Source organism: Numida meleagris, chromosome 2, assembly GCF_002078875.1.
Source record: "Numida meleagris isolate 19003 breed g44 Domestic line chromosome 2, NumMel1.0, whole genome shotgun sequence".
In the NCBI taxonomy this organism is placed as follows: domain Eukaryota; kingdom Metazoa; phylum Chordata; class Aves; order Galliformes; family Numididae; genus Numida; species Numida meleagris.
The window spans coordinates 1,531,768-1,558,848 of record NC_034410.1 but is presented as its reverse complement, the minus strand read 5'-3'; the positions used below and the strand labels follow the sequence as shown (position 1 = coordinate 1,558,848).

The 27,081-nt window shown below is 45.1% G+C and overlaps 1 long non-coding RNA gene across 1 annotated transcript; it reads left to right on the top strand.

Annotated features, from left to right (window-relative positions):
• LOC110394598 lies at positions 11,013 to 24,194 on the top strand. The gene is made up of 3 exons (XR_002435732.1): positions 11,013 to 11,179; positions 13,991 to 14,072; positions 23,776 to 24,194. It is a non-coding gene; the product is annotated as an uncharacterized LOC110394598 (long non-coding RNA).

Genomic DNA, 27,081 nt, shown 5'->3' with positions numbered 1-27,081 from the left:
TGGAGTTTAAGCTCATGAGCTTAACTTCATAAAACAAGTGTGGAGTTCCCACCATCCAGAAAGAAAGACAAAAAACATCTCAGCCAGCCTTCTAGCAGCCATAATTGCACCTCTGGACACCACCAGCCTGTCAGGACCGAGCACAGTTTTGTTGAGTTTGAGACCAGTGTCTCCCTCTGGAATGGTGTGGAAGTCTACTCTAAAACTGAAATATCTACCTCCTTGATCATTTCTGTTTCAGTAGTCCTGATCAGGTCATACTGAGCACACACCAACCCTGGCATGGAAAAATTCCTAGGTACACTTAGGGAAAATGGGAAAGCTGAAGGGGGCTCTGGAGCATCTAATGGAGCTGTGGGTGTCCCTGTTCATTGAGGGAGCATTGGACCAGGTGGCATTTAAGGGTCCCTTCCAACTCAAATGATTCTATGATTTTATGATCCTATTTTAAGAATTGAGCACCTTGAACAGAGGAAGTACATTCAAGCATAGATCAAGATGAAGATACTTGGCCTGAAGTTATTATCATTTGGAAAATAAAAATAAAAACACAAAGGAAAATAGAAAACAACACATGCAAGAGGCGTAGAAAATATAAACAGGAAACTAAGGCAGTAGGAAGATTCTCAGTAAATAATTCTTGCTTTGCATTGATTCATTTTCCAGGGATGGGTATGGAGCTCAGAAGGCAGTGATGGGTGTCCCCAGCCATGCATGATCCAGCATCTGTAGTGAAAGGGTGAGAGGCTCAGTGGTGGAGGAAAGGGGGAGAAGAGGAAGGGTGAGAAGTGCAGATGGCCACAGTGCTGGTACCACTGCATGGCTTTGCACGAAACAGGGTTGAGGCTCCAGTGCAAGGTCCCATCCAAGCACCTTCCTCCTTGATGAGCCCCAACCAAGCAAAACCGTCTGAGCTGCCTTCAGCTGTCACTGTCAAGCATCGTTTCTCATTTCTGCTCCCTCATAAAAAACTGCTGGTCATGAAGTTCACCATTTCTTTCCTATTTTGCAGCTGCTGTTTCTGCTCATCAAAGTTTTGCCGTCTGCCAGAGCGAAAGAAATTTGATGGATCTTTTGCAAGGAGAGGAAAAAAAAAATCCCCAACCCATAAATAAATAGTGAAGGAAGTATAAAAGACAAAGCTTTCTCAAAGCAATGGCTTGCAGCTAAGTATTTTCCATCACCTCTACTGACCAGACAGGTTATCCAGAGTCGTCCCAGCCCTAGAGATGACATTTAACATGACATGTACATGAGATGTATCAGTTAGGTCACTGTGCTAAAGCACAATCACCACCCCTTCCTCCTCCTGCCCCCTGCACCCCTCAGGGAATACAAAAGTTCAGGGTCTTTAAAGTTGAATTCCCCACACAAGAGTTCAGCACCTTTCAACCTTTTCAGACCTATTACAGGAAGAAAACCGGGTGGAAGGAGTGCAGGGAGGGAGTAGGAGGTCAGGGGTTATTTTATGGACAGGTTTAGAAGCTGAAGAATAAAAGAGACTTGTTGCATTGGTTGGAAAGGAGGTAAAAGTCACTAGATTGGTTCATGACCAGGGCCAGCGGCGGAGTGCAGGCTCCATCTAAAAGCCTTATAAATACACCTTTAATTTTACAGTAATCCCTGTATAATTAAGAGATAAAGTCAACGGAGAGGGCTGTATCACCACAGGGTACCAGCACAGTGGTTAAAAATTAAAAACAGAGAGTTTAGGAAGAAAAAAAAAATAATGCAGAGTGATCTATCAGTCATGATTGAGTCATATCAACCTATTCACGCTTCCAGACGTGCTCAGGGGTCGTATGGGCAATTTGGCTGGTCTGGCACTGAACGACAACTCGGGATGGGGAGGTGCTAGCTGAGTTCCAAATAAACTCATTTGATCAGTTATTCTGACCAGAGCACACAGCAAGAGGACAAACCACCCAGTAGAGTTCAGTTCTCCACTCTAAATCCTTTGGTATTCATATTTCCACCCTGTTGATTTCTTTCCCCTTGCATTTTTACGTAGTTCCCCTCACTTCAGAGGAATGTAGCAAAACAATCAGTATGTGAAGGGTATGGTCCTGCAAGGGACACAGTATTCCAGATGTAGCCTCACCAGGGCAGAGTAGAAGGAGAGGATCACCTCCCTCAACCTGCTGGCCACACTCTTTTTAATGCATTCCAGGGTCTCATTGGCCTTCTTGGCCACAAGAGCACACTACTGGCTCATGGCCAATCTGTTGTCCACCAGGACACACAGATCCTTCTCTGCAGAGCTAATCCCCAGCAGCTCAGCTCCTAACCAAGGACCCATCATCACCCTGCCCACTAAACCTGACCTGGACAGGCTTGAGAGATTGGTCCATGCCAAGCTCATGAAGTTCAACAAGGCCAAGTTCAAGGTCCTGCATCTGGGTCGAGGCAATCCCAGGCACAGATACAGGTAGGGAAGAGAATGGCTTGAAAGCAGCCCTGAGGAGAAGGATTTGGGAGTGTCGGTTGATGAAAGATTCAACATGAGCCAGCAATGTGCACTTGGAGCCCAGAAAGCCGACTGTATCCTGGGTCACATCAAGAGAAGTGTGACCAGCATATTGAAGGAGGTGATTCTGCCCCTCTGCTCTGCTGTCATGAGACCCCACCTGGGGTACTGCATCCAGTTCTGGAGCCCCCAGCACAAGAAGGATGTGAAGTTGCTGGAGTGGGTCCAGAGGAGGGCCATGAAGGTGATCAGAGGGCTGGAGCACCTCCCCTACAAGGACAGGCTGAGAGAGCTGGGGTTCTCCAACCTGGAGAAGAGAAGGCTCTGAGGAGACCTTATTGCGGCCTTCCAGTACCTGGAGAGGGCCTACAGGAAAGCTGAGGAGGGACTTTTTATAAGGGCTTGTAGCAACAGGAAATGGTTTTAAACTGGAAGAGGGTAGATTTAGACTAAATATTAGGAAGAAATTCTTTACTGTGAGGGTCTTGAGACACTGGGACAGGTTGCCCAGAGAGGTTGTGGATGCCCCCTCCCTGGAAGTATTCAAGGCCAGGCTGGATGGGTCTGTGGGCAACCTGGTCTAGAGTGAGGTGTTCCTGCCTACAGCAGGGAGTTGGAACTAGATATCTTAAAGGTCCCTTCCAGCCCAAACCATTCTATGATTCTGTGATTCAAACCATGTCCACACAAATGGACACTGCCCCTCAGAGAGACTCCCACTAGCATTTCAACCTAATAGCTTCCCTTCAATGTCTGGCTGCAACTCAATTTGCAGTATTGTTATTTACGGTCTCTGAGACTTCTCTAATTGCATCCCCCACAGATGGACACACTACGCTGCATCCCCCAGCACCAGCTGCCTTACTGAAAGGGCCAGTCTGGATGATTTCAAACAGCCTTGAGCCTGGAGGCAGACTTTGCTCCTGGGGTTCATGGAACAGAACTGGAGATCACATTGTGACGTTATAGCTCCATATCAGCATCAGTGGACAGGCCACATTTTGGAATGTTAAACAATATCTGCAAAACTTCTTGTAGCTCAGAGCTTATGCCCAACAAACAAAATGTTTTAGAGGGGAACATCTGCCAATTTGGCTAAAGCTGGAAATGCTTTAAAAAACCTGTGGTGGCTCATCTGTAGCTCAGTATTTAAGTGACAACTGGTCATATCTAGCCCAATTCATAGGCAATTGAAACTGAATTCAAGTATTTCATCCCAACTGAAGGTTAGAGAAACATCCTTAGATATGCCTACTTCTATCCATTGGATATAAAAGGGGAAGTAAAGTGTCTTATTTGACATGAACATTTTTGACATCTCAAGATGGCTAATGTGGTTTGTTAGGACGGTTCCAGGAATAAGAAATTTACCTTGTAAGACATTTGTTAATTTGTGTCTTTACCCCACAGTTTTTCATATTCCATCCCAGATGTCTCTTCACACAGTACGTTTTTCCATAGAAAAAAAGTGCAAACTATCTTTTCTCCTTACTTCCAGAAAGCCTTGGAGAAAAAGGCTATATGGACATAAAAACAGCATGTAAATCTGAGCCTGACCTTTCAGCAAAACTCTTTTCATATTCTGTTCTAAAACGGACGCCACTTTCTTTGGAGATGATTTCCTGGGTAATAACCCTTTGCCATTTCCTACTTCATCTACAACTTCTACGTGGTGGAAAACATCTGTGTTTATCATGTTACCTCTGACACCTTATATTTCTGCATCTATTGTTGTTTCTGACAGCTGTCCATGCCTGAAATCCAGCTCTGCCTCATTTGAGACCGTGGACAGTTTTTCTCGGTGAGCTCCTCAGCAGTGAGTGTCCAGCCTTGTGTTTCCAAAGCCCACTGAATCCTTTGGAAGCACCTTTGCTGACCAGGAATTTTGCGGCACATTGGGAGTGCCCGTGTTGCATTAAGGAATAGCAGTAGTGGAAAAAAAAAATAACGTGTGCTTTTCTCCCAGCCCCCTGCCCCACCTTGTCCCAACCCATCTGCCAAATATAAAAGAGCATTCGTAATCTAATTAATCTAACCATTGCCTGTCACGGCTGGAAGGCAATTTTGAAAGACTATCGCCTTGTGTTTTACTTCGCTGGAAAGTTAATCTCCTCAAAGCAAAGGGACTTCCCACTCCCTCAAGCCCCACAACCCTTAATCTTTCTTCTTAACCAGTTGCTGGTGAATGTGCCCCTGTAGCTGGATGTAAGAATGTGTAAGAGGAGGCATCCCCTCCTCCTCTACTGCTGCACAAAAGAAGACTTGTGAGAGGAGATGCCATTCAAGAGGCACTTCTCCCAGTGATCAGAATCGCAGCTCCCCAGCCTCACTTTGTGGTTAACCAATTAACCTATCTCTCCCATCACCCAGCCCTTCACTTCATTTTTTTTCTTCTCTTTTTTTTTTGGTTAAGATTAAAAGATCTCACACATTTGGAGAGAAGAAAGAGCCCCCAGTCCATCTCCACATTGTCAATTATAAGCAAGGAAGGGGGAGAGGCAGGTTGCACACTGTTATTGACTTAAGCGCTTTGGAAAGGTCATCTTCAAGGTCTGGGCCTTCCCTTTGCCACTCCACGCTCACCTGGGCCCATTAGGGAGGAATTTCTGGGCCCTTCAGTATTTCATTTTGGGCCCACTGGCACTTCTGAGGAGTAATAGAGAAGGAGGAGGTGGGATGTGGGGAGCGGAGGGGAAAATGAAGACAGGTGGGGGGAAAAGAAAAGTCATTGAGAGACTTCAAAGTAGAACAAAGACCCATCCAGATGTGAATAATTGCTAGGTCAGCACGTTAATCACAGGCAAGGGCTGCAGTGCAAACCATCCCTGGTCGCTTCACAGGGGCAAAGAGGGGAGGAGGGGGACATGCAGAGAGAGATACAGAAGTAAGGCTTTGTGACAGCAAAGAACAAGCCTGAGGAATACATTTTCCAGGTGATTATGTGAATAATGAGCCAACCTCTGCTTTATTAAGGGCACACCAGGGCTGTAATTGCGGCTGAGCTGCAGCTCGGAGGGCAGTGAGGGAAGCCCTGCACACACAACCCACCACCCTACAGGAGCTCCATCTCACCATCTGATTGAGGATGTCCTGCATTGCCCACCGCAATATCTGGGCTTTCAGATCTCAGATGGCAGGAGGGAATGGTTAAGGTTTTGTCCTGCATCACTGAGGTGAATTATGACTCTAACCAAGGGTTGGGAAGATGCTGGCTTGTCATCTTTTCCTTTTTTTTGTTGTTTTGTTTTCCCAGTCCCGTGTTCTCATGCCGCAGCACCAGCTGTGTTTATCTTGATAACGTCCTCCTTCTAAATAAGGCCACAAGGTTTCAGTGACAGCAGACAAAACCCCTTCCTCGTGGCTTTTTGCTGTGTAAATAAACATCTGGCATCTGCATAGCTGGGGGGGGATGCTGCGTTGCTGATGTCTGCATATTCAGTTATATAGAGGAAGTTTCTTATTCCAAGTGCATGAGCTGCAGTATTATTACAGGGCAGTTACCAGTGTCTCTTCTTTTCTATGCCTACTTCTGAACTGAAGATTCTTATCTTTATCCTCTATTCTCAGTGTGATATCAGAGCCCCTTCCAGAATTACATGACATGACTCATCCACGATTTTTGCTTGACCCCACAGATGTTGTTTTGGTAGAGTATTTTGGGTAGGTAGAGTTCTAGTCCTGCTGTATTGCATAGGGTCAGTGTAACTGAGGACAGAAGAGGGAAAATGTTACTCTGTCTAAGACTCAGGGAGGCTCCTGCAGATTTCTTCTGATGGTGGAGCATCCCCTCAGGTTGTGAAATGACATTTCTTCATCAGTCAATCTCCTTCCATTAGCCATTTCCAACTCCTGTGCCAGGACCTGCCATTCCTGCCAACTTCTGGATGTAGTCACTCCACTGTGAAACACTTCTAAAAACCAACTTGCTCCAGCTGTGACTTCAACATTGGCACAAAAGCTTAAGACAGACATTTAAAATTAGGTTCCCTCCATCATAGAATCACAGAATCATTAAGGTTGGAAACGACCATTCAGATCATGTAGTCCAACCATTGCAACTGGATTCTTGATTTGCAACCCAACATGAGTAGTTTGTACCAGAGACCTTCCAGAGTGCGTCTCACCTGCCCAAAGACCACAGTGCAGAGCTCAGGCACAAAACCAAACAAGAGAGGTGTTTGCATTTGTAAAGAATGTGGCAGAGACTCTGTCCCAAGTCTCTTCTTGAAATAATTCTCTTTTATAGTTTGTGAGATACTATGAGATACTCACAGGGGCTACAAAGATTAAAAAATTGACTATGAGGAATCTTAGGTGGATGATGAATGTTAGAAGGTTAGACAAGCTTCTGTCCAGAATATCTGGACTTTGGATGAAAGGCAGCTATTGTTAAGAAGTCTTTCTCCCATTAAGATTTGATGGATCTCAGTCATATGATTTCTGTGTCCAGGAGCTTCGTAAGATCTCCACAGAACAATGAAGAATATGATATCTGTGCAAGTCAACAGTTCATAATGATGTCCTATTAAAAATTAAATGCTAGAAGCATACATGACCTCAAATTCCAAGGGGATAAGGCCTCAGATCTCCAAAGGGAAAGGTCTGAAGTAGCACTGTAGCCCCCACATGAGGACAAGCTATAGGGGCAGTGAAGAAGCTGTACTTTCAGGCTTGCTGATTAGTGATGAAGGGGCACCAAGAACACTGAGCTATTCTCCTTGCACAGATTTTCCTGTCTTCTTTGCAAAGTCTCTCCCGCTGCCAGAACAGTTTCTTCCCCATCCATCTCACCGCTGGGTTAATTGTAAAGAGTGCTTCATCAGTAGCACCAGAGAATTCAATAAGCTCTCCTCTGCAGCTGAGCCCGAAGAGATGGTTCTGTGCCAGTCATTGCTTAAAGGTGCTATTTGACTTTGGCACTACCACTGCCTCATAAATTCCTACTTGGCCTCTGCCCCATAAACATCTCATAAACAACGGTTTGGCTTGGTGTGGATCTTCCAATTAATGCTTATATCCATGTAGAGAGAAAGTTGTTTGCATAAGTAATCCTGAAGCAAAATTTGCCTTCTTAGCAAAAAAAAAAAAAAAAAAAAAAAGGTGATTGCTGCACTGATTTACTGCACATGCACAAAGGGACCCTGCTCTGCACATGGCTTAACCCAAGGGGGAATGCTTTGCTCCTACAACCTAAGCCTTGATTCCAGCTACTTGGGAACAGCGCGACTGTACAGAGCTGAACAAGTCTGACATTGGAGCTCACACAAACCAGCCAGGGGCAAGCAGCAGGGATGGGGTTTGTCTCAGCTCTCTTCACAGGTGAGCTACCCATGCAAAACCTCTTGGGGTCAAGAGAGAGAAATAAGCACCATTAGAGAGCAGTTTATCTGATTTATTTTACATGATTAGGCTTGGGCAGAAAAGTACATGCCAAGGCATTGTAGAATGGGCAGTAGAAATCTGGAAATGGGGAAGCAGAGATTGCAACACTAAGGGGACAGAGTGAGAAAGCTCAGGGTCTATTGCATTACAGCAGAGTTGTTCAATCAGGAGATAAATTTAGACTCCATGACTTTTTCCAGTGTTTTCTTTGAGCAAACCTCAGCTCCTGAATTGTACGACTTTAACAGCTTCATTAAAAATAGTCAAGCTGCTGCCTATTGTGGTTGAAAGGAAAGAGATTTAAATGTGGTCTCAGTTGCTTAGAGATCCCAAGGGAAGTGGAATAGCATGAGAATATGCAGTTCCTTCCTAAGAAGAGGGTCATGCTGTTTGGCCCCGTGATGGAAGAACAGCCCTTGGCCCATACACAAATGCAGAATTTATGCTCCTGAACTAAACTTAGCACAATGGAGACTGTTTCATTAAGAATTGAGATACTACTCTAAAACAAAGTTTAAAAGGACACCATAAGTACGTTCCCTCCTATGCCAATAGGAGGGAATTTAACAATAACCACCCTCTTAGCCAATACCTTCATCCATCACCTTCTTGTTCACTTGAACCGCAGTATCAGCATTTCATTCCTCATCCTTTGGTTTTCAAAGGTTTAGAGAGGTGAGCATCAGATGAGGAAATGGAGTACAGAGCTGAAAATAATGTCCCTGCTATCTCCAAATATTTCTTTCAAGGAGATGGTTTAGTGAAACCCAAGGGAAATGAGACCTTTGGTTGGACTCACTGAGGCCAACAGAGAAGCAAAGAGCAAATTAAGTGCTAGAATCATGCTTAATGGGCTGGAAGCAAGCATCCCATCCCTCTGTAATGTGTGGCTCACCCACAAGAAAAACACTTTCTGGGACCAACAAATGAGTTGCTTCCTCAGCTATAGTGATCTGTTTTGCAATGTGGAGATCCTGGGATTGTAGTCTTCTATCTCTCCTGTTCTTCTTACAAAGGGTTATAATAGTCACCCAAATGGCACAGAAAACCATTATGCTCTTATGTCTTAGAAACCAGCCCAGGTGGCATGCAGAGGCTTCAGTTTCACTGTGTTTGGGGCTCACTATCAGAAGGATAAACCATGGATAAAGAGTTCACTAGTAAAGACCAGTCAATCTAAGGAAGCATCTCATCCCAAGCTGTGTGTTTATTTCTTCTTGTTCTAAAGGAAAGCCAAGGAAGACCTCAGAAAGATAATGACAAATAAAATGAATACCACTGTGTTTTCTCTTTGCCTTCCCATCCAAATAGCCAGCAGTATGGGCAGTGTTGACCTGACAGTTCCATCCTCAGCAAGAAAAAGGAACTATACATAAAAAACCTGAAAATCCAGCAAGTATCTCTTAATTCTTTACCTACATAATCCAGAGATAGCATTGTGATATGTTTTTGTGTTCCTCTTGGAGTTCTAAATCTTTCTGGAGACACAGACAATCCTGCTGGAAGGAAATTTGAGAAATCTCCTCCATCTCTCTGCCCCAAGAAAAATCAGCTGGACCTGAAAGACAGCATCCCTTCAAGGAGGTTCCTGATTGGCTTGTTCTCATGGCTTCTTGGCTTGTTTAGTGGGGTTAGTTTAGTGGGGTTATTGGTGGTAGGTGGATGGTTGGACTGGATGATCTTGTAGGCCTTTTCCAACCTTGCTAATTCTATGATTCTATGATTCTATGATTCTATCCTACGATTCATCAGTCATTGAACTACTGCAACCCAGCATGAAAAGGAGTTTTCACGCTTCTAACCATCAGAGCAGAAATAAGATTCATTGTAATGAATCCAGGTGATAAGTTGCCCCTATCAGAAGCTTTGTGCTTCTGTGACTTTGCTTTTTCTACTAATCCTATCCTTCCTTAGAGTAAGCAGTGCTGCAGTCCGAGTCTCTAGGAGACTTCAACCAGTCTCATAAACCGGGTGAAGGAAAGCATGGAAGGACTGGGGCTTTGTATTTCCAAATAGGATGAATGTTTTGTGAACAACTGTCTTGGAGCAGTACAAGTTTTGAAGTTTGACGGTTCATAACCCAACAATTCTTATCTTCCATTTTCACACACTGGTACAAAGTTAATTTGGGGTTTGATGGCTCCTTCCTTTTCTCACAGGTTAGGCAGAACTCCATGAGAAACTCACTTGGACGCATCATTCACTTGAGGCATTGCTCAGCTAAAATGAACATAAGAAGTAACCCTTGACTTACAGCTCGATCAAAACAGAAGAAATAGAGCTAACAACATCTTGTTGCCTACCATCATCCCAAAGAGGGGTCAGTGTTTGCTTCTATCAGATTTTCCGTGGTCCTTCCCAGCCTGGAAGGGACAACACTGGCCATTTGACAAAACCTGCTAATCCTGAGAAGCACAAATGTTCACTTAGGTGAGAAATATTTTTAAGATCTTACCCTGGCAGCGGCTGTTGTTCAAAGATGGGAAATGAGATTGAGACAAGGATATTGTCCACTCAGAGCAAGATGAAAGCAGTCAGCATCTTGAGTCTATGATCACATGGCAGCGATATTTAGTTGCTCTTGTACTTTGTAGGAAGATTGTGCACTTCTTTAGGCTTTTCTCCCAAAGCTTTTAGAGCACTGTGTTAGCCCTGAGCAGAGACTTTCATTGGCATCAGGGTGAAATCAGGGAAAGCTGTTCCCACTATATAGAAGAAAATATAATGCTGAGGTAACACAGAACGTCTTGGCCCTGACCTTGTACCTCTAGAGAGCAACATTCATCTTGATCAGTAAGACCACCAGTCTTCTCATACCTTATTTTATCACCTTCTTACTACATCACATGGAAAGGAACACCTTTCATTGAGGGAAAATACCCTATATCCTACAATTCTGCTTTTAAAGTTGGGATCTAAGTTTGGACTTAATCTCCTTTATAAGATATTTAGTCTTATCTTGTTCCAGGAGACAGCAGACTTGGGATGCCCTTTGGATCTCCCATCAGGTCTTTGGATCCCACCTGGCCTCCACCAGGTCCACCATTGTGAGGTCTCTGACAGGCCCGGTGCCATGGCTACCAACATTCTCTGGCTGTCATAGCTACCTGACACATCTCAAAGGATTCTGAGGTCATCTCAAACAACTGACTCTGTTCCCATAGCGATCAGTGGGAAAAGAGTCCCACGTGCAGAGGGTGCACTGAACCGTTCCCCGAAGGTGCTGGCCCATCTCCACTGGCTGTGGAGACAGCCTGAATGACCAGCTTAGATTAAAAGCCTAAATTTCATGCAGCTACAGTCAGGGGAACCCACTCCCACCATTTAGAGGTATCCACCTTCAGGATAGGCAGCTGACTCGGTTAGGACTCTAACCACAAGCGTCTATTTCTTGCCTCTGCTGTAAACTTGCTCTGGGGTATTTGCATGCTCCTTCATGCTCTCCCCCCCTCCAAGGGCAGCAACACGTCCTTTGTTGTCTTCTCTGTCTGTTTAGATTGGGAGCTCTCTGGGGCAGAGACTCTCCTTTTGTGCACGTATGTGGAGCACCTAACACCACGGGACTCGATTATGACTGGGGTTGTAACTCAGAGAGTAAATAATAATAATATGCATTAGCTGCTAAGTAGGAGAATTAGGGGTTAGCTTATATGTAAGCACCGTGCATGGTGTAATGATATCCTCGTGCTAAATGCAACTGGATCCTTCCATTATTAAAGCAGCAGGCAAACTGATGTTTGATCTACAGGGCTAATTCTAGTTTTTGGAGACATCAAACAGCTGCCTTTCTTTTTTTCTTGGCAAATGCGCATGTTCTAAGCAAATCTGAAATTACCAGGTTCACAAGTTGAGTTTCATGCAGAGAAATGTTTACTTTGATGCCAGAGAACCTGGCTCCTTTCCATTTACAGTAAATAAGGAAGAAAATTGATTTGCAGCAGCAGGAGGGGTGTCAAACCTTTATTGCCGTTCGGGACATGTATGCACTGCTAACCAGGAAGATAATTAACCTAAATTAACCTTCTGACTTAAGATGAGTCATAGTTTGGGGAGGGGGGGAGGTGGGAAGCGGGGGTGGAGAGGGTGTAGGGAGGAGTATATAGAGCCATAGAGCTGTATGGACATGTCCCGTGCATTTCCAAGCAAAATGATGGGCGCATGTAGCAACTGATTAGATTTAAATTGAAATTTTGGACAGGCATTTTTACCTTATGAAGGTGAAGGAAAAAAAAGCTTGTGGTTTAAATTAGGGCTGGACTGTGAATTGCATAGGAGCTGTGCCTGTGGGGAAGGAAAACGTATTTTCAGGTCCTGCTGACAGCTGTTGGGTTAGCCCATCCAGAAGAGGCAAACTGTAGTGCATGAATCTTACCAGCCATTAACACTGACCAGTATTCAATAAGGATGAAACACTGTGATTTCTGTTTGAGAGGTGGCCAGCCAGACGTGTTAGTTGTATTATGAATAAAAAGGTTATCCATTTCCTAAAGCAATGGTGCCTCACACAGACGTGGACATCCCATGACATGGTCTGATGGGTAGAGCAGCCAAAGAGGATTTGTGGTGGTTGTTCATAGGGTTGGTCCTACAGCTGGGAAAACAGGAGGAAGACTGGTTCTGTGCCTCTCTTTTCCCCATTTGAGTAATAAGAATCATAGAATCACAGAATCATTAAGGTTGGAAAAGACCTCTAAGATCATCTGTTCCAACCATGAACTCAAGGTCAGTAAGGGTTATTCACTGGCCTTATCTGTGGATGGAGAGGGTGGAGGGAGGACAGCTGCCAGTTGTGGACAGTTTCCTCTGGGCTGCGTGTATGAGGCTTTTCCCAAGCTGATGTCAAGACATGAGCCTGTCTGCAGTTATCTACCTATCCCAAAACTGTTCTGTGTTTGCTCCAGGCTCCTCGAGGGGGGGCAGCAGGTTGGGCCGAAGTGTCCCTTACATAGGTCCAGACCATGCACGCAATTTGGGCAATGCCAGAGGAAAAGTTAAACATGATTACCTTGCACTTTCTTCACCATGAAGTTCTACTCAGATTTAGAGGACAAGGCCAAAGCTGGATTTTTTTTCTTTGGGATTTAGATGACCAAATGCCTTTGGCATTGCTCTGGTAGGAAATCAAAGTCATGGGCTGTGCTTGGAAAAGCCTGCAGTGCAGCAACAGGAGTCCCTTAGCTGGCAGGAGGCTGTCCTTGGCTCCGCTGGGTTCTGGGTTTGTGCCCAGTGCTAAGCACACCCAACACATGCCCTCAGATACAGCCCACTTTCACCAGGGTCCTTCTCTATTCCCACCTCCCAACTGCAAACGCAACCTTCACTTCAACGTAGCAGCGCAGAGCTCACCCCAAGTTAATCCTCTTTCCCAGCAACCTCTTCCCAACCCAAAGAAATGCGTCCACTTTGTAGGTGACATCCAGGGTGCTGGGGAGGAAACATCCCAGGGGAACAGATCTCAGGATAAAGGTACAGGGGCTGAAAGGGGGAGCAGAGGCAATAATCCATCCTGTTTCACCAGGAGGGTGTGAGGGTAGGGCTGGCACTTCCACAGGATGAGCAGTAGAGCTTCTGCTCCCTTGGTGCCTTTACTCCACCATCCACGGAGTGGGAGAAGGGAAGACAGCGAGACATGACAGTTTTGATTCATCCAAGAAGGTTTTGTGCTTGAAATTATGCTGATTTAAACAAAAAGATATCAGGGAGGGAGGGAACCTCTCGAATAGTCTTGATTTATTTTTTTCATCTGGTGTTTCTTGCCATTAAAATAGAAAAAAAGCACAACCACATCTGTACTATATAATTAAATAATTTAGGCAGCATTTAGGAGCAACATAAAATGGATCATTCTGGTATCAAATATAGCAATTTGTTCATCTCAAAGCAAAACGTTTTTGACTTTTGGGTTGGGTTTTTTTTTTTTTGAACAATCTGGGAAACTAGTGAACCAAAACCAGTAGTACCATGTACCCCCCTCAGCCTGCCAACTCTGACACTGGGAGCCAAGAAGTCTGATGTGGGAGCTCATGAAACCTGCACCTTTGGCTCTGGCTGCCTGGACAGATGTAGCCAAAGGGGTTGATGGCCCATGGGCCACTTTCCATGATTTCAAGGCACATAACTCAAACTTTCCTTTTCTCCCAGGCGTTTTCAAGCTCGTTGGACACTTTCAGCAAAATCCAGCAGCAGGTTCACAGTCCCAGTGAGGTCAGTCACTGCACATCTGGTGAGTCTGTGCAGGATCTGCAAGCAATGATCTGCACTCACTTTCTGAGCCCCAAACTCAGTCCTATCCCTCCTCCAAAGACAAACACACACAGGATTTCTTTTGAAGTCTGAATGTCTGTTCCTGGGCCAATAAAGTTCGGCATTTTCCCAGCAAGAAGGTAAAGGTGGTGAAAGGTGCTAGCATCTCCCTGTGAACTGCAATTAGCAGCTTGGTGAAGGGGGAAAGTGTTGGCAGAACAAGGGGAGGCGATGGCTGTCTCACCTCCCTTGAGATGGGCCAGATGGGCTGGGCACCAGCCCCAACACCAGGGCTGGAAGCAGTCTGGCAAGGCAGCCCTGGGGCAGTGGAGTGCTAAAGGGAGGCTGAGGGGTTTCCTTATGCCATATCTCATCCTGCCAGTGACATTTGATGAGGGTCATAGGACCAACAGGGAATAGGACCTGCATCCAGAGACTCCAGCAAGGGAGATACTCATCTGCCTTGGCAAATGGAGACACCGTAATTTTCTGCAGCCTTGTGAGCTGTGTTTTACATGAGAATGGCCCTATAACCAGACCCAGGCCCATCTCACCCAATCTCCAGCTACTATGGAGGAAAAGCAATAAGCAATAAGATCTGTAGTTTTATGACCTTCTTGAGTTCTCTGTTGTCTCCGAAGAATGCGGATGTGGAGGGAAACAGCTCTGCTTCTGGAAAAAGGAATGGGAGAGTGCTATATATATGGGGGAGAACTGTGGCCACTGTAAGAAAAAAAATGTGCAAATGTTGCTCTGTCAGTGGTATTCCAGGTAGTTTCCTTAGCAAATCTTGTATCTCTACAGAGAAGGGGAAAGGAGGGTAGGAACCTCCATAACGCAGGCTGTGGTGTGTAAGCCTCCAAAAGTGTTATTACTGGAGGTGGTAGCAGTGGTAGTTTTGGTATAGACTTGGTGGGGGACCCTGAAGCATTGCTTCCATCTCATCCCACCTTTCGATGAAGTCAGAGTCAAGCCAACAGGACAACTCAAGGACATTCACTGCATCAAATTCAGCCTCTCCACATCATCCTGCCTTTTTGTCAGGATCTCCTACCCGTGCCAAGTGGTCATTCTGTATGCCTTTAATCCTGCTGTAGAAGCAATCAAACTCAGCATTGCTCTAGCTGACCAAGCTCTCTGCACTCAACACCATCGTGCCTATATACAGTAGCCCTTGTATCATCTTAATAGCTGGGAAGCATCTCTTTTTTTCAGGACTCACATGGACCAAACGTGCACGAAATCTGGGGTTTGCACATCTGTTTCTATCAACAGACAGTTCACTTGTACAAACACATCCAGTCTAAGGGCAAGGCGAATCCTTTTCAATAATAAGCCACTAGAAGACAGGCGCATAGGTTGAGGACTGGCCAGCAGCCAATGAGGTTTGCAAAACAGTGGAATCTAATAAAAATAATTGAAATATTTAACAGCAGTTGCTTCATTTTATAAAGAAGCACCTGCAGTGATTACCCAAAACATTTGCAGGTGGAAAAGGGCTGAGCACGTCACTGGAGTTAATATCATTTTTGCTCAGAGGGCAAATTAGACATTGTAATTGTGAAGAATCATTGGAGCTATTTCAATAATGGGATGAATCTGATAATGAGGATGATTCCTTTAGATCCCCTCTAGTGTGTTAGCCTGCAAAGCCAAGGCTTGGCTGTATTAAAAACCTAACATCAAGGTGAAAGAAGTTCTCTGCAGCCAGGCACCATCTATCAAGGATTATTCACCTGCTTCAGCCTGTTAATGTCTTGAGAAAACAGAGAGTAATTCACCTAAAGCCCCTACAGCCAATCCCTCAGCTGATATAATTCAGCCCGTTTCCACTGACTTATGTAGGAAGCTGCCATTTCTTGCCAGCTGGGCATGTGGCTATTTGGATTTTAGTTCAGGTGCTGATTCATCACCTCCCATTGCCTGGCTGGATCCCAGGGCATTAAGGCATAGCTTCAAAGCACAGCAACATGAGGTAGAACCATACTTGCCATTCGGCAAGGAAGCAACAAGGTATGTCCACGTCTTCATCTCCTAATGGAGCTACAGCTTGTCCTCCAGCCTCGGTATCAGCCTGTGACCAAACATATTGAAAGCAGAACCACATATTCTCTTTAAAAATAGATGCATTTATACATCCACGCCTGATCCCCATGCTACTGGATTCTCAGGTGGATGTGGACACCCTTCAGGGCCTCATCCAAAGCCCAGTAAAGTCCACGGAAAGACACCCTATATTCCACAAAATTTAAGTCAGTCATTATCAAAAATGATTTCAAGAGACGAGAATTAATAGAAGCGATCCTCTGATTGCGCTTCACCTAGGAATCAGGCAGGTTATTGGCACTGAAGAAGCCTGGGACACAGAAGATTATAAGCCCAGATTTGGGCATTGAGTCAGAGAGCTTTGGAAATGTAATACAGAAGAGAGCAGTCAGTTCACTGACTTGTTAGATGTGAAAGAGAAGGAGGAATATCCTGGAGGACCATGAGGCTCCTCACATGTGCTGCCTCTGAGTCCCACTGCAGTGGCTGCAACGTCCGTTTCAGCTGTTTTAGGAAGAGATTTGGGATGTTCTTGCGTCTCAAGACATGACATCCATACTATCTCTACAGAAATCTCTTCATGGCAGAGCCAACCTCCTCCTTGAAGAAGCGGGGAAGTCAGATGTGTCCCAGCAGGCCCAAAGCCAGCGGTCAGCAGGTTGACCCTTCGTGGAGATCTGGTTACTGCAGTCAGTGAATGCACAATTTATCTCACCCTGCAGCAGACAAGCTGAACCCCATTCTTAGTTTCCACTGACTTTAAGGGCTCGAAAAATTTTGGAGGGATAATTGTCTCGTGGGGGGCATCATGAACATTGAATTGTAGAGCATCTTGATTGTATTGGCACCAAAACTGAAAGGCTTTCTCAGAATTCTAGCAGTGGCTATCAGTCCCCCTCTACTGAAGAAGATGACAAGGAGCCTGTCCTCTGAGGTCTGCAGCTTTCTTGGCAAGGAACATCACTTCAGAGTGCTTTCAGGACTTCGTACTGCTGCTCATCAATGTAGCAACGAAGTCACCAAGTGCTTCAAATATGGCATAGGTACAAGTTAGGGGGCAGCCTCAAGCTGATTCTAACTGCCAAATAGAGGTGTTTTTTTTCTGAAGTAGTGTAGCACAGGCTGCCCAGAGAAGTGGTGGAGTCCCTGTTGCTGGAGTTGTTCAAGAAATGTGTAGATGTGGCACTGAGGGCATGGAGGTGATAGATAGATGGTTGGACTTGGTGATCTCAGTGGTCTTTTCCAACTTGAATGATTCTATGATTCTATGATCTCTCAGAACCTTAATCTGCCATATGAGTGAAAACGTTGGATGCGCTATTTCCCTTGAGCCTTGGTGCTTTTGGATGGGTACAGATGGGCAACAAATGGATGGGTCAGTGGGGATCTTACCAGCAAAGTCATCAGCGGCATGGGATTTAATCACTCTATCATAAAGCAGATATCTAGAACAGAACAGATGACTCACTAGATCAGCCAGGGCTAGAAATAAAGTATACATTTTTAGCCTGGAGTAGAATTAATTTACTAGCTAATGAGATAAATCAAGGCCATTCTTATATTCTAAAAAATGATATTTAGACTTGGCATTTAAATCTTGCCCCTGGAATCACTGGGTGGGGTCCTCTGGCTTGTATGATGCCAGGGATCAGACCAGAGGATCATTTGTGTTGCTACCTCCTGATTTTAGGACTTTGAGGATTCATCCTTTATTCTTGAATCTTATGGCTCAGAGTACGCAATTGCCAAAAACACTGAAACCACGGGTCGTTGGCTTTGCAGTGACCATTCAAGACAAATGCCTTGCTAGGTTTGTTCTACATTTTCAGTCTATCAGAGCATGGATATGAGAGAAGGTAGATGTTGCCCAGCTACTGTAGGAAATTCTGTGTCTGAACACTTTCCTTCGTGAGCAGACACAGCTCTACCCAGGAGCCTGTTCTCAGGAGACATCTAATTCCACATAGTCAGCAAGCTGAGGCTTTTGGAGGAGCTTTGGATAACATCTAGTGCCTCTTGCCTTGCAGAGCCATGCCTAGTCCCCTCCAGAGCCTTCTCAACCTTGCTGCTTCTGCAGCACCAAGGGGTATTGGACCAGGTTCACAAACCTGAAAGCACCATTAAGAGAAAATACTACCAATATCAGCATTCTCTACTCACTTACACCTACTTTGCATTTTAAATACCAGTAAATGACTGCCCAAGGGAACAGAGAATCAGACCCATCAGTGTAGGTATGTTTCAGTAACCCAGACCCCAGGAATTTTGGAAGTTCACCAGCATTAAGGATTATTAATGTATATTGAAAAATAGCTGGAAATCCACCCAGCATTGTTAAAGAATCATTTAATTATTATTAACTGAGTCACAGAGGGCAAGCAGGCGAGTTTATGAAACTGATACACTGAGTAACCACAGACTCTAGACAACGAGTTCGCTATATACCACAGCTCATAATTAAAGTTCTGGCCCAAGGACTCGGCCTGCTGCATTCAGCAAGTGCCCTCTGCTGGGAGGGATCACACCTTCTGCATCCAGCCTGCAAACTTCTCCTGAAAAGGCCATGTGCACCACAGCATCCTTCCAGCATGGCTTCCAGCCCATTACAACAGTCACTTCCAATTAGATTTCTCAGCGAGAGCAATTATTAAAACAAAAAACAACTCAAAACTAATAAGTTACACCCCATGTCACCACAGCTTGGTTAGACTTGAAACATGGGCGCAGCTCTGACGAGTTCATTGCCCTTTCCTATCCCATTCCCACCAGCTTGTCTTGGTGACTGGGAAATGTCCATCTTCGCCAGTTAGCTCATGATGACTAAACCAGGTGGGGCACACACCGTGAGGAGATATGAGTGAGAGAAATGAGTGCAATTAAATAACACAGCTTTCAACACCCAGCTCTCAGGGCCTTATTTAACTAATTAAATAAGCCATGCTTTCCCTGCAGTGTTTCCAGTGCCCTCATGAGGAGTCTCAAGGTCAAACTTGCTGCTGATTGTTCATGATGCTGAGCCAAAAGAGCCCAGTCGGAAAGCATTGGGGTTCACTGGATGGAAAGTACCTGGTGGGGACCAGGGTGACAGGGAGCTCTCCAGGCACTCTCAAATGCCATGAGGACACCCTACTGACCAGGCCCAAAGCCACCTGAATATCTCATTTTCCCCACCTCTCTCCTCTTGATGCACATATGCCATGTAGCAATGTTCTTGATCTCAAAGCAGTTCACCAAGGGATATACGTGTTACTCCAGCCACCACCAACTGATCCTGCATGAGATGCAATCTGTGCTTTTTGTTCTATTCATGTTTTCCAGGTTCCTTGTCTATTTTGGCCAACAAGTCCGTCTTTTGTTAGGTTGACACGTGGGCCCTAGCACAGCAAGGCCTCTAGGCATACTTATAATGCAAACAGAAAGATTAGATCAAGCCTGGCCTCTCTCTCAAGGCTTTGGGCAGCAGAAGAGTGTAGTATTTGCCTCTTATCTGGAGTCTTGGGGGATTGGCCCAACATATTGACATAAACTTCTGCCAATGTCAGTTTACACTAAGAAAACCAGTTTGTAAAATGTGTTGGCTCAGAAGCAAGATCAGAGTCCTGGTAAAGCAACCCTCTGTGGGGCTGGTAATTCCCATGGAGGAGGGAGAGGAAGGAACCATGCAAGGCAGTCACAGCTTTGGTCACTCCCAGTGAAGAGGAGACCTGGGCAGGAGTCATGACTCAGCCAAGACAATGAGTGTGGGAGTGCTGAGATGCATCCATGCTGGGCTCAGGGTCTTCAGAGAAACATGTAAAGCAATTTTTGGAGATTGGAATCAAGGGGGGAAAAGAATGTATGCCAGACAAAATAGTCTCAAAGGAAGAACTGCACTTTCACATTTAGAAATGTCACAAGAAAATAAGATTGTGTTGTTTTACTGAGTCAGACCAGCAGTTAGTGTAGCTCAGTATCTTCTCAGTGACCACAGCAACAGCAGATGGTCTCCAAGGAGGCTACTTTCTGCAGTCAATCCCCTCGTACCACTCCAGCATCCACAGCCATCACATGGGAATGCTGGAGGATGTACCTCTACTGGCTTCTCTTGTCTATGGGTGGACCTGTTGCCCACGGATTTTTCTAACCTTTTATCACTGTGATGATAATATATGCCTCAAAAATATCCTCTAGTAGCAAGTTCCAGAAGCTCATCAATGCGCTTTTTTTTTTTTTTAAATATTTATGAATTAAAATACAAGAGAACTTCTAAACAAGAGGCAGGAGTCATTTCCAGACTCAGACGCCAGCATGCAGGATGTCTCTGTGTGCACTATGTGTCTGGGTCCCCACTGCAGTCCACAGTGCAGTTCAGTTGTCTCATGTCAGAGAAGATGTCCTCAGGCTGTGGCTGTGAAGGGCACTGATGTCCCTGCAGGTATCAGCCATCCCACAAAGCACCGTGTATCCACCATGCAAGCAATTCAGCTGAGACCCTGTACAAGTAGATCTTGGAAATCCCATGCAATTCCTCCACGTATTTGGTTGTCCAGATTGCTCCAGTGACTGGATCTTCATAGTTTATCTGGAAATCTCAAGCACTAGGTTTGTATGGCATAAACATCTATATGTAGATCATACAATCATACAAGAGTTAAGGTTGGAAAGACCCTTCCTATCATCAAGTCCAACCATCCACCTTACTACCATGTCCACCACTAAGCCATATCCCTAAGCACCAGATCAGTATTTTTCCTAAATACCTCTGTGGATGGCAACTTCACCACCTCCTGGGCAACTCAGATACCTGAGTCCGGTTTTGAAGTCTTGCTAGGAAACATATTTTAATTAGAAGAGGGAATTTTGAAATTAAGCCAAAATTTAACTTCTTTTTTTTTTTTCAAATATTGTTTTCTTTGCTATCTTTAAGTGAAGAGATTAACAAAAAATATATATGTATATATATATATAGGCTCATTGGATGATTCAAGTTGGAAGAGACTTCAGGTCCCCAGTCCAACCTCCTGCTCAAAGCAAGGCCAGCTGTGAGGCCTGACCAGACTGCTTCAACTACAAAATCACAAAACAAGGTCCAGTGATAAGAAACCTGGTTTGCTTGCCAACGTCCCTGGCAAATATTTCATCCAGATGGAAGGGGGAGCTTCAAATATATATGCAATAACTACATCAGCTAGCTGTCTATCACCACGACAACTGTTTGCCAGTGAGACATGAAAATGAAGGAGTCAGTAAAACCTCCATAACCACACATAACCTGAAGCTGGGGTGAACCGGTGACCCATGGTTTTCAACATACAACCAGAGAACCACATGCACATGCTCCTTTGTGCTCTGTGAGGGAGACTGGATACGTGCAGATGGAAGCCATGACCATGAATGACGTGGGCTGGGGATCCCGTGCAGCAATGACAGACCTGTAATGTTTCTGAAGATGAAGGCTGGTAAATTTGCACATCGTGTGGCATCCCAGGGAGAGGAATTCCTCCCTGACCTTGCCTTCTTACAACACAGGAGGAACAGATCCAAGTGGTCAAGTAGTAGTAGATTCAACAGGAGAGACTTTCCATGTGTCAATAGGTGAACTATTCAGCAGTGTTTCTACTTACTGATTTAAAACTTACAAACCTCATCAACAAAGAAAGAGACCACACTAGTTTTTCTTTATGTTAGTCTAAAAAGGAAAATAAAAACAGGTATTTAAGATAAGGAATAAATAACGAGTAAGTTGTACTAAAATGAAACCAGTGCAATGCATGGAGAAAGACATTTTTGTTACAGCTAGAACTGAAAAGTGGAGGATATCAATAAGGGAAATTAAGGACTTCAAGAAATATTTATAGTCAGCAAAGCTGAAGAGAAGGTGTTTTTCTTGTACACAGTACAAAAGAAAACTGATGAGAGCATTAATTTGTTCCTCTAGGGGAATGGTAGAACCATGGGTAATAACTGAGAAAAGCCACATGTGTTCAATAAATACTTCTGTTCTGCAGTTTGGGTAAAAGCTGCACCAGCTACTTCTACCACACTGCTGATGATCACATTTACAGCTCTAACCATAAGCAAGGGAGATGGTAATCAGCATCTCCCACAGCTAGCCATTAATAAATCTGCAGATTCAGATCATTTACAGCCAGGAGTTTTTAAAGAGTTGGCCAAGAAGAGACTGGAGCCTCTTCAAAATTCTTTGAACCCCGGGGAAGTTCTAGAGGACCAGTAGAAAACAAATGTTCTGCCAGAGTTTTAGGAGTAGATACAGGACACCACGGGTTCTAGACTGTCAGCCTGCCATTAATCCCAGAAAAAATAATGGAATAGCTAATATGAGATTTGTTTATTACGGAATCAAAGCAAGGCAATATAATTGCTGCCAATCAACTGGGGTTTATGAAAAATAGATCTTGTCAAATTAATTTGATGTATTTTCTGATAACAGCACAAGCGTGGTTAATAAGGGGAAGAGTGCTGATGTAATTTTACTTAGCTTTTCCTCAAGGCAACTGCCTGGGTACTGTATGATATTTTGATTAAGGAGCTCGAGTACCAAATATGGCACACATTAAAGAGATTAAAAGCTGGCTAACGTAGGTCTCGAAGCGTAACGCTAAACAAGGGATCATTGCCAGATGGGTGTGTTCCTAGTCAGGTCCCACAGGGAACGGTACCTCGGTGCACATGTTAACATTTTCTCTGAGTCCTGGATAAAAAATAAAATCAAAATAAAAATCAAAAATTGCTCGTGACAGCATAATGTCTACAGGATCAGCACATAATAAAGAGGCTGAGGTCAATGATATGGAGCAAAAAGTCTTGCTGGGTAAGCTAGGTGCAAGTGGATAGCAAGCAGCCAGGGCCAAATGTAGAGGCAGATGTGCAGCAGTGAAGAATTTGACCACATTCCCTCTACTGGGAAACAGCAATGTTGGAAAAGACATAGGCATTACAGCAGGCAACCTGGCTGGCTTGCAGTTGGGTTTTGTTGCTAAAGGTGTAGTGATATTTGATGAGGTCTTGGATGCTCTTGCTGAGCAGGATCCAAAGCAAGCCATCAGAGCTGTGTGGAAGAGGCAACAAATAACCCACTTCTCTCCTCTAAGGGAGCAAAAGGACACAGACCAACCAAGTCCTCCTGCTGTCCAAGATACGCCGACAGTGGGTGCAGGTGAAACTGCTCCCTGCATGCTCTTCAACCCAAGCTACAAAGAGGGCACTGCTTCTGTACTGGGAGACATAATCCCAAAAATGATGTTGTTCAGTTGAAGAGGAGTTGGAAATTTCTGAGAATGGAGGCAAGGCTGGAAGCAAGGAGCTTGGTTCACTAACTCAGCGAACAAGACGATGATAGATAAATTGATCAGAGCTCATGAGTACCAGTCTGTGGAATGGAAGTTCAATAATAGAGAGCTCTTCAGCCTATCGTACAAGACGATTTGGATGCCAGAAATCAACGCTAGCCATACTCCAACACCAATCACGGCATACACTTTAATACTAAAGATCACTGTCTGATGGAATAACTTAACAGAGACTGTGACGATTCACATAATCTAGATTTTAAAAGGAAAGCCAAATGTTTTATTTAAACATATTGTATAGTTTAAGCTGGAGCTTATTCAGTGTTCTCCTCTGCTTGTCTTACACAGGAGGCCCAGGAGAGTAACCACAGTCCTTCTCTCTGGCCTTTTAAACTCTGTTCCTAAACTGAGGCAGAAGATAGGGAGGAAGCCTGTCCTCTGAGGGCCATGGATGCATCATTACCTGAGTCACTCCCAGTCCAATTAGACATCCATGCAGCCACCGTAAGTGGGAATTTGTCATGACTTGACTGGAGACTTAATAATTTCTGTAAAGACTGCAATTTTCACATTGGATTCCTCCCATCCTTTCTGTCAATTGAAGATTTTCATCATATTCTTCTCATTTTCTTGCCTACTCCTTGCTGAACGTGAATGTCTGTATACTTACTCTTGTACCTGTCCACTTCCAGTGGAACCAGCAAAGTCTTCTTAACACAACGAGATTTGGTCATGCATCTCTGTTGAGAAAGAGTCGCCTGCCACTTGCCTTCCCGTTTTGTCTGCCACCACTTCTTAAATTTTAGGCTTATGTAGAGTTACATAGAGTTCCTGGTATAGGGATGGACACTTTCATGTGTTGAATAAGAGTTGAATCAGCTGTGTAGGAAGATGCCATCCACTTCGGCCCCACCTGGAGATCACAGAATTATAGAATGGCTTGGATTGGAAGGGACCTCAAAGATCAACTTCCCTGCTGAGGGCAGAGTTGTCAAACACTGAATCAGGCACCAGATCAGGCTGCCCAGTGCCCCATCCAACCTGGCCCTGGACACCTCCAGGAATGGGGCAGCTCGTAGTAGAGGGAAGGCAGACTGACCATGATGATGTGCACCTAAAGCAAGAAGAGACCACGATGCTTCTTCTTGGATAACAGGAACATCTGCAACACATGTAGATTACACCATGCAAGGTGGCAGAGCCTTGAGGAGCAGCATTACCCCACGGCCATTCCTCACCCCACGACCCCACGCACCAGGCACAACCAGTCTGGGGGCTGAGGTGGGGCCCAGGAGGCAGCGGGGCCAAGAGGCTACGAGGTGGTGGCTGCTCCTCAGCAGGCCCCGACGCTTCTTGAGGAATGCCTAATGAAATCTGCTCCGGAAAGCTATTTATATAGATATTTATCACGCAGATATCACGCAGAGTAATCAGCTCCAAAGCCAACACCATAATCTCTTCACATGTCAGAGCAGTGCACACATCATTCCAGGGAGAAGTCAGGGAACGGGAGATCGGAGCCAAGCCCCACTCTCAGCCATGGCAGCGCAAAGCCGCAGCGGGTTTGGTGAAGCCAATTAAGCTGCACAAGTGCCTGTAAATCAGCCTCGAACCAAATAAAGCAGAATGCATCGCTTACACGCTGCGGTTTCTACCACCCACTGCTGTGAGGAACACAGCCTTCTGGGATTCACACAGCATAAAACCGCTCCCCCTTCTCCTATCACCATCAGACCATGTAAAAAGTCGGTCTGTGTCTTTTTATAAGAACCATAGAATTCGAATCACTGAATCATTCGTGGTGGAAGGGACCCTTAAAGGCCATCTGGCCCAACTCCCCTGTGATGCACAGGGGCACCCACAGCTCCATCAGGTGCTCACAGCCCCATCCAGCCTGACCTTGGGTGTCTGCAGGGATGGGGCACCACCAGCTCTCTGGGCAACCCATGCCGGAGCTTCACCACCCTTACTGAAAAAAGGAGTGCATTTCATGCTACTTGTAGAGAAACAGCTATACACACACAATTTAGGTAGATATGCACATGCTACATATACATACCATTTTTATTTGTGTGCACATATGCACATTGTACCTAGCACGATGTGCTATATGCATGGGGTATTTATTTCTTCACTTTCTTATAAGCAGAGGTGTGTGCACAACTCACGGTGGCACAGAGCTGGCAGGTCTCAGACCATCCAGTCTTGCAGGCATGACTGCAGATCAAGGGGTTTTCTGTAGGACTCCTGAATCACATTGCAAGAGGACCCAACTCAGCTAACTTTGACCTCTGAAAGTGGGGCACACGTGGACATCTGGAGCCTCTCCCCGCCAAAGGGCTGTTCCCTTCCGGGAGCAATTAGTTCCCAGGTGTCTGAGGAATCTACTTTAGCCAGGATGTACCACCCTCTAAATGGCACTCATCCCTATCCGTTGATTTCTGAAAGGGTCATAAGAGTGGCTTCAGCTATCTGCCTCTCTTTAGATGGCGTGAAATCAGTCCTATCCAGCGTAAGTAGAATCACAGAACGATAGAATGATTCATGTTGAAGAAGATCTCTAAGATTCCCAAGTCCAACTGGATAACTGGGTCAGGGGGAACCAAGACATGTAGGGTAGGACTCACCACATTATTTTGCATAGGGTCTTCATTCCTACCCTTAGCACTCAACATCAGGCAATGCCAGCGATGGCTGGGGAAGGATGAGAAGGAAACTACATTTTTCAAGGTGTTGCACGACACTACCACAACAAGTGATCATGGTCATCGCATCATGCGATGTTACGGTCATCACCCACCAAACTCTCATCACCTTGCCAAGGAGAGAAACATCACAGCATCACAGAAGGTAAATGGGTTCCTTCAGGCCCAAAACACCTGTTGGGGCAGTGAGGGAGGACACAGGGTGTTTAGCACGGTCTGTGCTAAGGGCATAGCCTATTTTTCTACAGTCGTTGCCTAGAACAGTTTCTCACCTTCATGCTGGGCCACACTGGGATACCTTCCCTCTTCCCCTTCTAGCTGAGGGCCCTTTGAAGGGGCTGAGCCCAGGGTTTATCTCTGGGATTTTTCTAATGAGCTCTTAAACCTTCGATCAATGACACATTCCATCAGTGGATCAAGGCACCTAAATAAAATTGACGTAAGGCAGGGCCTTTTAATTATCCAATTATTTTGTTTCAAGCAGCAGCTGGTAAAAAGTAAAAAGACTTAGTGTTCTTCTTTCGTCTCTCTTGACATAAAATCGAGGATCAAAGCGCCTTAATTTTTGGCCTCTGATTTTTCTTTCCTTGATTTAAACACGCCTGTTATGAGTTCAGCGGCCTTCCTGCCCCTTTGCTCATTTAGCAGTGATTACTGAGTGGTGAAGCTCCAAAGCCTCAGAGTTGGCTGTCATGAGGTGACACGGTGCTGGCAGTGCACAGAATGGGCCATTGCCCCATGGCCAGAACAATTCTCCATCTAAAGAGCAGAACGGTGAAGATTTGCTGATGGGGAACTAGCATACAAAGAGGCTAACTCTTTTGTGCAGCGTCATATAAGAAGTATTTTGGAGATCTGAGCACACTGTCACCTTCACAGAGCAACCTGTAGATCCAGCTTGAGAACCCCCTGGGTTTATTCACCGCTAAGAACAGATGTGTGTTTTCAT